We start from the raw sequence: 12433 nt of genomic DNA, 5'->3' as shown, positions 1-12433 counted from the left end.
AAAAATAGAGACTTCTTCAGTATCCATGGAGATTCTCATCATACAAGTACAACATTGTTTTTAAAATGGGAGCAGTAGGACCTCTGATTTTGGGTTCAACACTGGGAATGTTAGCTGTTGTAAATCCATTAAAGCTGCAGTGAATATTGGAACATCTGAGCCTGAAGTAAGACATGGCTCAGTGTCTCTGTGTCAGACTGATACTCATCACAGAGGTTGAGATTTTACACTTAAGTAAAAGATAATGCTGAATTATGTTAAATTAGCCTGCTGAAATATGATGAGCCATGGGATGGATAGGATGCCCCCATAGGCATCTGACACTACCCTTACAATGTGTTGTTTTATCGTTCTCCTTACAGTCGCCTAATTCAACTCCAGCTGTGGGTCTAGTTTTATGTGTAGCATTGGAAGGTTTTTTAAACGATGGTTTCAGGAATTCAGATGTACAGGCAGCCTTCTTACTTTTTTTATGGTGACTGTTAGGATTTATTTAGCCCCGAGACTAGGATAAACTGAAAAGAGTACAAGGAAGCTTATAAAAGTTAACAGCATTTAATTAAACAAATGATGCAGCGATATACAATGGCATTTGCAAGTTGGTGGCTCCCCCCTCCCAGCTGTTGGTCCCGTTCGGGTTGGGGCAGCGGAGTGTGAAAAAGAGATCGATTCTCCCTGTCCATCACGGGTTATCAANTATTATTGATATTATTAATCGGCTTTATCTGTTGATTGACATATATACATATATGTGCATATATGTATATATGTGTATGTATGTGTATGTATATGTGTATATGTATATATGTCAATCAACAGATAAAGCCGATTAATAATATCAATAATAGTGCATACAAATTATAATTATTGCAGATTAGAAATTATAAATAAATCATTTAGGGACAAGGGGGTGAGATTAAATAAATTATACTTCTTCTCGCTCCTTTTCGAACATTAGATGTGGCACTGTTTATGTTGATAATGCTGTTGTTGTTGTTGTTGTTGTAAATGTCATTTTTTGTTTTGTCATTTCTATGTCTTGATTTGTTTTACATGACAATGCACTGCAACATGTTTTGTTTTTGTAATTGTACTTGTTCGAAATAAAATCAATAAATCAAACTAATAAGCACAAATGTATCAGCTTTTACCCACTCGGAAATGTATCTTAAAACACTATGATAAAGTGACACCCTCTTTCAATTGAGCAGGAATATCTTCTCATTTATTGCAAAATGGAGCAATTGTCCCAAACTTAATTTCCACCCAAGATAAATAAAGTATTCTGATCTCAAAACATCTTCAACTCTTGCCACTTCCTGTCCTCTAACTAAAGAAACAACAGCTACACATTTAAGAGATGCTACCAATATATTATCAAGTTGATAACAGTCATTCCGGATTTGGTCAGGTAGTTCTTAGAAAACTCTGAAAGCCCTGATTACCCTCCACCTGTTGACTCTCCCTGAAGCCTCTCCCTATCGTTTTATCGCCTTGTTTTCCTCTCATGATTTCCTCTGTCGGATCACTGGGTGAGGAGCACCCCTTTGATTCCTGGCTCATTGTAGTGTATCTGACCCCACAGGTCGCAGAGTGGAAAGAAGTGGATGTGTCACAGCTAAGCTCTTCTCCGTGTTAGAATAATATTTCTATGGTGAATTTAGGATGCTAACGCTAATCAAAACAGGACATCCTGAGGAGGGCCGTGCTCTCTCTTCCCCGGGCCTCGCTCACCGACCGCTTTATGTTTTTGTGTTTGTGGAGGAGCGACAATCCCAGGAAGCTGCGAGGAGGGTTCATCAAAGCTCGGAGCGGGGGGCCCCGGCCGCAGCATCGCTGGAATGCGGCGTGGAAAGGAATCTCTACTGTCCTATTGTTCCCTTGTTTCCTCGGGCTCATCACACGCCGGCACGTCCAGTTCACTTACAGGTAAGAAGCGCTAATCAGCCCTGCATTCCTTTCCACGGCCGCATTCTTTCCTCTGCTGCGACCCCGGCTGACCAACAACACTTGTGCACACACGCAAGGTGCACAGACACACACATGCACGGAGAGGGGAAGTCATCAAGACAGAATCTCTGAGGACAGGGACGTGGCGTTTCCTTTTTTCTCAGGCGAGTGATTGGAAGTGGAACTGTGAGGTTAACATCGATGAAGCATGCAGTGGAACGATGATCCCCAAAACAGAGCTTTTGTGTCAGAGACAGGTCTTAATTAGGGATTTTAACAGTAACGCGCTCAAACTTGCAATTTATCTGGAAACCTTGAAACGTCAACACAAATGAATCACCAAATGTAACCCGAAGTTGCTTCCGTAATTCCAGTGAAAAGGCAAAGAAAGCGGAGGAACCAGCACAAGAGACATGAACCGCACTGACTGGAAACATCAGTAAGAACCATCACTACCTGTGGTGAAGACGGAGGAAAGGCATTTAGCTGAAGCATGCTCGTTTGTTTGAGTGTGAGATAGTGATAGGGTCACCACTGTATGAGCAGATAGAGCTGCAGTATGCTTAGTCCATGCTTTAGCTAAGTGTCAGAAGATTGTCTGACTTAATGCCAATAATTCAGAATTTCAATAATAAAGTAAAATACCCTTTCATTTCTCTGACCAGTTTCTCATGCATTTCTTTATTACAACACCACACGTGCATTTGTTTTATCTACCCCCAAAATACAAGTAGCCTAAATACTAGAAACTTAAACTTTGGGTTGAATCATGATTAGCAGCACTAGTCTTAATGCAGCAAGATACTTAAGAATGTGAGAGGCAGTCTCAGTCTGTAGCGCCTTGGCTTGGGTCCTGAAGGGTCTCCGGTTCGAGTCCCGATCGGACCAAAAATAAATACAGAGCCCATGGGCAAGGCACCAAACTGCTCCCTGTCAGACATAAATATAAAGACCTAATATGTGTGTATTGTACTGTGTATAATACCAACCGAGTGAACAACCTAATTTCCCCTCAGGATAAAGAAAGGTTATTTTTTTCTCGAACCGAGTTACATTTTGTATTGACTCTGTGGGAAAATGGTTCAAAGATATAAGTGTTTTGATAACTACCATCAGAAAAGAATGCAATACATGTTTTATGAGGATTGACCTTCCTGTCCCTGACCATCTCCCCTTTAATAATTCCTTCACAGCTTGTCATGACTTCTCCTCAATGTAAGCATCAGTGTTTCAGCTCTGAGACACAGGAGAGACAGCAGCTATCGGATCCAATCAGGTGACTGTGCCGCGGCGCAAACTTCATCAGGAAGGGCCGCAGCTTTGATCACGTCGCCTGCCCTCATCTCTCCCGTCCTGCGGGGTGAGAGGTCGCTGCTTAATGAGCCTCAGGGTGGAGAGGGGTTGTTGTGGCAGAGATGAAAGGTGTACAGGAATCACACAAACCTCTCTGAACTGTCCTCCCTTCTCAGCTGCAGATGGGCATGACCCGATGCCCTGTTTCGCCTTTCTTAATCAGAAGTTACTTTCCTCCAAGGACACTCCCCCCTCCCCCCCCCTCATTGCTCACTCCTACCATCCCTCTGGCCAGCCTGCTCCACCCTGGGAGATCCCCGAGCAGAGCTGGAACACACTGTTATCACCACGCTCACAAAGCGATTGTTGGGTAATTCCTGTTTATGAGTATGTTCTCTCTCAAGTGTGTAAGAGCAAAAAAACAAACCACTTTCTTTCTGTGAACCCTAAATGAGAGTGACTCAAAAGATTAAAATGTCCACAAGTACTTTGGCATAATTTCCATAAATATTTGCAATTCATTCAAAGGTATATTGATGATATATGAAATTAAGGGGTTCTCAAATATGCACATTGGATGACATTTTTTTAAAATCTTTTTGCTAATTGACTTTGTTCCAAATCTAACCTCATTTTTTTCCCACACTTTATAAACCAAATAAGACAAGGAAGGATACTTGCCTTATCCAAGCAATGCTGTTGTGTTTTTCTACGTAAGATAAAAGATAAATATACAGTCTTTGAGCACGAGGAAAAACACTATACAAATTAAATGTTTTATTATAAATATTAAAATATGTATATAATAATATATAATAAAATCATATAAACAAATACATATATGATAACAAATAAAATCAAATAAAACGTTTTTTAATTGAGATTTTCTATTTTAAAAAAGCTACATGATCAAGCTGCAGCCTGTACAATGACGCAAACATAACATCATGTCTGCAGTCAGAAGTAAAGTGCAGCACACACAGATTGGCAGCCAGAATAAAGACATATGAACCGTGTTGTTTAGCCTTTCTGCTCGTAAAAGCACTCAACAATGTAGTAAAGTGACTCGGGGTAGTTAGCTGATGTGAGACATGGGGCCAGAGTGTCGGGCCCTGTTTCTACCACCTGCTTCAGGTAATTGATTGGAGTATAAAATGATTGACTTTCTTTAATTAGCTAACAGACATCTTTTTCTCCGAGCGCGCCGAGGAGTGCTAACTTCAACACCGCCTCATTAATAGCCCGGGCGAAGCGCACCATCAGCAATCTGTGGACATTATAACTCCTCAGACATCATAGCGACACAAATCAGTTTGATGTCCGCGGGTAAACTTTTCCATTCAGCAAAATGCCATTTATCTCAGAGCAATTTGTGATGAGAAAATGGCGGCCTGTCACACATTTGACGACTGCGTACACTCCGCACACTCCTTTTGTTTCGTGCACTAGAACTTGGTTCGTCCACGCATGCTCGCCTCCTCCTCCAAACACACACAAGCACAATCTATAAAAATATGCTTAGCTTGGGACCGCTCTGTTGATAATGACCTCAGCCTTGGCACCGCACTCGGCCAGACCAGACTGCCGACAGACTGGAGGCTTTTGTGTGGACTCCCTATCTCTGACTGCATGACCTTTAGGGGAGGAGAAGAAAGCAGAAATGCCTTTTTTTTTTATTATTTAGGAGGGCTACGGCTCGCTCATTGTTCTGTGTTGGTACGGTTTCCCTGTGGTAAACACACAGCGGTTCCCAGGCTTGACATGTTGCTGCACTCCCCTCCTCCCCCCCTCCCTCGCTCCTGGCCTCCATCCCCTGGTGTTCCCACACTGCCCTGTCTGGGTCGTTGCACTATACCACCCCCCAACAACACACACACACACTCTCGCACACACACACACACACCATCAACATACAAACATATCACCCATCAGTGCAACTACACACTCTTTGACCTGCCACCAGGGCAAGCATTCAAGAACTATGCTTGGAGTACGGCTGCACAATTATCTAAATCGCACCATGGACTAGTGCAAAAATAAAATATGAGGAAGTATTGTTTTATGATTGAAATATCTTGGCATAATATTATATTTTACAGACTTAATAAAACATTTGAATTGACACAGACGCCCTTACTAAATATGAATCATGATGATTTTCATATATTTTGATGATGACCATGAATCTGAACTATATCATACTTCCAATATCAGTCAAAATAATCGCAATTATTTACTAAATCATGCAGCCATTTGTAGAAGCAAATTCATGTTTTCTCATTGGCATATCATATTATTTGGTTTAGATGACTCTTGCAGTATTATTTTGGACACTTGGTGGTGACAGAAGAGGGAGGGCACACACCTCTCACTAGAAGTATTAGAAAACTGGTATTGTACAACTTCAATAAACCTCAAAGTAAACTATAACAACTGGAATATTCTGTATTGTGTCTGTGCACAATCACTACAACCTTGTCCGAGTGCTCTAAAGCTTTATCAATTTCTCTTTAAGGACTGAGATGCAGGGGAGAAGCTGGAAAAGAGGGAGTAGAGAGGGAGAGAAGACCCTTGGGGCCGGGCCTTCAGGGGACCCATGACAAGGCCTGGAAGCTCCCTTTTGCTCGGGACAGGGGCCATCCTTCAAGCGGGTGACAACAGTGCGTAAACAAACCACTAACCTCATCAGCTCTGTGTTTACAGCCCTGAGAGCGGGACCTGAACGACTCATTAACATCAGAGACCCTCCAAAAGAGCCATTTTTTTTTTTTAAACAAGGGGGGGGGAAGCTTCTCCCATCGTAAGAGACAAGGAAAGTGGTCAACATGTCAGACAGATGGAGGGCGTTGATAGATGAGAGGGTCATATCAACCTGCCCCCCCTTACCCCACACACACACACACACACACACACACACACACACACACACACACACACACACACACACACACACACACACACACACACACACCTAAACAGATACAATATGCCTTACACCTGGCTTGACAAGCATTCAGCAGAGTTCCTGAAATGCTGCAGCTGCTTGTTCACTCAGTGTTTTGCACACTGATCACATACTTGCTATAAATCCTTGACTAAAGTAAAACACTGTTGCCTTTGTAGAGTAAATGACAGGAAGCGTGTTCACCTATTCACACAATAATTTCATGTGACTTCAACTTAGAGTGGGCCAAACTTTCATCCAAAGCAAACACATTAACTCAGCAGCAAATGCTTTAATCTTACATTCAAACCATAAATTGAGTGGATTCAATATTTGTTCAAGTAAACTGATATGGTAAAGTCATGTATTTCTCTCCCTTATAACAAGTCAACTAATTCATGGATTTGTCCTTAATTGTTACTTGATGGCTTCACACGACTAATCAACAATGTCTTCAATATTTGGTGGCAAAATATATGAATATGAATAATGGTGCAGAAAAGTCACAAGTTCATAAAAAGAAATCATTTTGGGATATTGATTCTCTTGAAAAAAAAAACGATAATAATTGTGTTTATGATAATAGGAATTATGTTTAATTCCCTCTAATTGAATAATGTGAAAATGGCAATGAGTTATATTTTCTCAAACATGCATCCCAATTATTGACTGATTTTCCCAGCTGTTGTTTGAATATGCATTATTTACTGGGTGATATGCAATGAATTCCTGATTCACAAAATGAAACTTTATCAAAAAAATCAAACCATTATCAGGAGAAATGGGCTCTATTGTCATTTATTTGCATGGGAAAACGAGTTCAAAGCATCGATTAACAAAAGCTTGGAGTATGCCTAACCTTTGCGCAGTGATTCCTGACCCGGGCCATTACTGCAGGAGATATGGGGCATTTGTATACGGAGCTCTGACACCAAGCGGAGCGCAGGCAAAGAGCACCGCTCCGGGACAACAAGGGCTGTTTAATGGGCTCTCTATTTCACTTTCCTCGCGCCGGCCCGCTCCCTCTCACCTTTTAAATGGGCCGATCTATTAAGCGTTTTAATGAGCTCCGCCAGACAAACGCGAGATGCATGGCCCATTGCACAATGTGAGGAGGAACGGCGCACTTCCCCGCGCGCCGGAGAGGAGAGGCCTCGCTCTGCACGCACATCTTCCCGCGTGCCAATCAGGGGTGCCAATAGATATGAGCCACATTGCTGGACATGTGAATCAATGAGTGATGACTGACTAAATCACATTACAGGTTATTTAGCTGACGATTTAATCCGGAGTGACGTATGCGTGGAGGAGCGATTTTGGGTTAGGAAACATGGACTGCCCGAGATGGGGGTCGAACCACCGACCTTCTGATTGGAAACATGCCAATACATATTGTGGTAAATGTTTAAAGATAACTACTATGAATACAAAATGGGGTTGAATGCCCCATTCCCACTTTATTAAATTCCCAAATATGTCCTTTACTTCGATTTATTTTAACAATAACCTACCTAAAACAATGAATTAAACACTACAGGTCTATGAGATTAATCGTCATTGTAATTATTCCTAACAAATTATCAAAGCCCTCTAAACACTTAATAATAAAAGGTTTTTATTGGGACACAAATATGCTAAGTGGACCTTTAATTAGGCCTAGTTTGGATCATCAAAGCACCCCCCCCCCCATTTTTTTTCCTTCTCCATCTTTCCGTATGGCCCACAATTCACCGCGGGGTGCGGCCTTGGCTATACTTAGTTGGGAAGCGAGTTTTTGTGGCGCACCGCATTACATCTGGACGTGCGGACTAATCAGTCAACCTCCATCCATCACTCTTACCACCTCTCCATCACCTCCTCTATTACATCCACCCCCCCCCCTTTCTTTCTTTTTTTGTAATCACTCCGCCGTTCTGAGAGGAGGCCATGCCCGTTTTAACACGACTGCTCCGGACACACTGAACGCATTTACCAGCACAGCTCTTATGAGGGGTCTGGGAATTTAAATATTCACTGTTGACACTGCGCAGACTTGGCTGGGGTCCAGAACATAAACCCCCCCACCCATTCTGACCGAAGACAGAAATCCTCCATCTCGAGAATAATAATCGTTAAATACACTTTAAATTATAGCCTACCTTATAAGAGAGAATGGGTTTAAGGGTTTGCAATTTTGTGGAAAAGTGTATCCCCTATGTGTGCGTTTGTAATAAAAAAGTTTTGTGTTGCACGAGAGTCCTGGAGGGCCGCGAAGAAAAGTGTTTTCTTTCTGATGATTATGTTGTGTGTGCACCTATTTCCTTATCCATGTCACAATATTTCCTAAACATTCAATATAATCACAGGCATAGACTTACTTTGTTTATTTAACTCCACGAGGATGTCTGCATTAGCCTCTATTGTTCCACTTAGACAATTAAAGAGAGCCTTGCTCAACTGACCACAGGCAGGAACTCCATAACATGATGCGTATTCGCGTAAACTGACCACACTGTTTTAGACATATGCAGCTGCTAACGCATATTGTAACATTTCGTGTAGTTTTTCTAATTCGCATTTATGCAAAAAACAGATAGTCTATTTGCTAAACTGAACGGAATGTCATATTCTCGTAATAAAAACAGCACAATAATGCAGGCCTGTACATTGTTGCCTTCTGGTTTTGACCTCAGTCTAACTTCTTCCAACAAATATCTGCAATAAACTTCTATATTAATACAGAGCGTTTTATGGGAATAATGTCAAAAATCATTTTAATATTTTACTAACATACTAGGGTTTGATTGACATAGCTTTTGAAAAACAATTTATAATTCTAGATAATTTATTGCAGCAGATCAATGCATGAATAGCCATATCAATCATCTCGTTGCATACATTCGTATAGTTGATTAGGTCCGAGTAATTAAATCGATTTAATGACAAGAGTGTTTCCATATTACGCTTAATTTAATCAAACTAATTTAATCCTAAATTAACACAGTAAGACGCCTGCCTCAAGCAATAATCAGAACGTCTGTAAACTATAAACACAAAGATTAAAACAACAAAGTGTGCCATATAATTTAACACTAATAAGAAAGAACTGCAAGACTCACAAACACAACAAGAGTTACAAACACGATGCCCCGCATTTACCATGCCTGTCTAAATCCTGGTTTTCTCCTTATTTTTCTCCGTCAAACTGCCTTTTCCCCCCAAAGTTGCTCCCCGTGCAGCTGATCCCCGTGCAGCCGCAGCAGCAGTGTGCAGCAGATTGCAACACAGCAGCCGATGCACGGGACATTTTAAGCTACGGTATTACACTACAGCGCCCACTACATGCAACCAGCAATTCCAATACAGGAGCGGACGCCCTGCAGAAAGTTCCTTCATCGCTGCGTACACTTTAAACTTCTTTTTTAACAGCTTTTACATCTTCTTGTCGCGACAATATCATCGTTTTGAAACTTTTAACCGGCAAAAGTGAGGGTGGAAAGGAAAGCGTAACAGAAAGTATTGATAAACGCGACAGTCTGTAGGTATATAAGATGTTTGAAAAGGAAAAAGAAAGGGATGTTGCACCTACTCGTGGCCAGTTTCCGTGCCCTGCCTTTGGACCTCATGGTGCCAGTCTCTCGGCGTGGGTTTGTTTGGATTTTTTCTTGGATCTTTTTTCCTCCTTTTTGTTTTTTCTCTGTCCTTTTTCTCTGGGTTTCTCAATCCAAAACGCGCTATCTCTCCAGCATTGTCAGTCTGGGACACCTTCGCACATGCGCACAGACTGCCACAGATCTGCCGGCAGCAAGTGCCAAAAAAAAAAGTTTGGGACGATTTATCACTTTGATATTAACCTGATCCGGTCAAGATGTGCGGGACATCTCCTCGGAGTTTCTCACCGATCAGTGAGCGAGAAAGCAGAGGGCACACTGCAAGAAATGTCCAATGATGGTGAAGCCTCTGGTTTCCAAGTCGCTCTGTTTATCTAACACGTGAGGAAAGTTTGTCATTGAGATGCGTCCAGATGCAGCTTTGACTTCGGGACGTATCTCGAAATAGGAGCCATTTTTTCTAAAATACGGCAGAAAAATTTGCCAAATTGGACAAAACTCCTCCAAAAAGTCAAAGCTACAACTACGTAATGCAATACAAATAGAATCCAAGAAAGGAGGAAAAGTTTCACAAAGAGTTTCAAATGAAATGATTCAGGATGGAGATTTTTTGCAGTGCTGCAGAAAGGAAATTCATAATATTAACATAACATATTAACTGCGCACCTTTCCCCCTAAAATGACCCGACATTAATCAACGTTCACTTACATTACCAATACTGGTTTAGGTCATTACAGATTTTATATATTTTAATTGTGTTTTTACTATTATACGGAATGACATTAATGTATAACTAGCCCACCCCCCCTTTCCTCTCCGCTTGGGCACGCGGATGACAGCTCTAATATGAGAGTGCCCAGGTTTCCATCTCCCTCTCTCTTTGTGCTGACAATTATTAATATGTTAAGTGCCCAGTATTAATGCCTGCTTGAGACGTTTCTGTTGCACTGCGTTCATTTCATCACTGGGTAATTATACTGGAGGCTCGAAAAGGGATGTTTTCACTTGGTTTAACTTGGTAGGAAAACGGCTTTATCTAGAAAGAAAACCTTCATCTCAGTGGGTGGATTTGATATTTGGATCTACTTCTTTTTGCTCTGCATTTAAAGAAAAAAAAGGCAATAAATGCATGGCACTAAAAGTCAATAAAACCACTGCATGTCTGCTGTGATCTCATAAACATTTTATAGAAGCATATTTAGATACTGACTCATATATCAAGAAGTACCAGAAACAAAAACGTGTGATTTGTTACCATTCTTCTTGGATTGGATTGCTGAAAACTATGAAAAAGTATACAGTGAGTTTGTGCACGCGCATGTCTTAGAGGTGCTTTGTCCCCAAATAGAGACAGCGTATTACTAACGTAATTGGCAATTAATTGGATCCGCATGAGGTCATTGCTGACCTTGTAGGTGAACTCTTTAATGGGTCGTGAACTCGAGCTATCGATTCTAAACTGTGTTGAAACTGATTAAAGTCCTGACATCATGCCATGTCATGTGGAAGAAAAAAATCATATAGGGGCCAAGCCATTTAGGAAACAAAGATACACACACAGATATGATCTATGCGCAGTTGGGCAAACACAAATGTGTTCTGTTCCTGACAAACTCAAAGGGATAAGGGAAGTAACACAAATATGAAATAAACCAGGGAAAAAGTTATCATCAACCGAACGGCAGAAGTTGAAGAAGTACTCAGATCTTGTAATAAAAGTAGAAGTACCAGAGTGTAGGAATACTCTGTTACAAGTAAGTCCTGCATTCAAAATGTTACTCAAGTAAAAGTACAAAAGTATTAGCATCTAAATATACTGAAAGTACAAGAAGTATAAGTAGTCATTCTGCAGATTGGTCAATTTCAGAATAATATATAGGCTATGATATGTTTTGATTATCATTATTGATGTGTTACCAAAGCTGGTAAAGGTGATAGTTTTAATGACTTTGTATACTGCAGAGTAGCTTGTGAATTTACTCCAGGTCTAACTAAAGTCTGATTTAAGTGTTGATCCATATTATTTATCATTAATATATATCTGCAACTCAACTAATAAATGAAGTGGAGTAAAAGTACAATATCTGAATTGTTCTAGAGTAGAAAGTAGAAAGTAGCAAAGATTGAAATACTAAAGTAAAGTATACAAGTTCCTCAACATTGTTCTTATACAGTAGCTTGAGTAAATGTACTTAGGCCTAGTTACTTTACACCACATGACAGAGGGAGAGGCACACACACACCACGGCACGTAAGTTACGCAACGTTCTTATCAAATCGTTTTCTTTTACAGATCTATTTTAATGTCCACAACGACTCAAACCAAAGTGGGATATCTCTGAATCTCATTAAAGGGGAGGCTTTACTGTAGGCTACCTCTACCTCTGCTGTAATGACATAAATGATGCCATTAAGTGGGCAGGCCTGAACACCGTGCGCGAGAGTGTGGGGCGAGAGGGAGGAATTAGCCTAAATGGAAACAGTTTTGACTCACCGCAATAACTCACCCTCTCTTCCCCTCGTCTCCTCTGCCTCCTCAATACATATTTTATTATGATCCCCGCAGCCCCGTGCACTGTAATTATTAACACATTAATTGGGTTGGAGACCCCCACGGTGGCGAGTATACACTAAAAAGATTGGCTCACCTCACTC

Source organism: Notothenia coriiceps, unplaced genomic scaffold (assembly GCF_000735185.1).
Source record: "Notothenia coriiceps isolate Sejong01 unplaced genomic scaffold, NC01 NC01_scaffold00037246, whole genome shotgun sequence".
Lineage (NCBI taxonomy): Eukaryota > Metazoa > Chordata > Actinopteri > Perciformes > Nototheniidae > Notothenia > Notothenia coriiceps.
Note: the sequence above shows the minus strand (reverse complement) of the source record.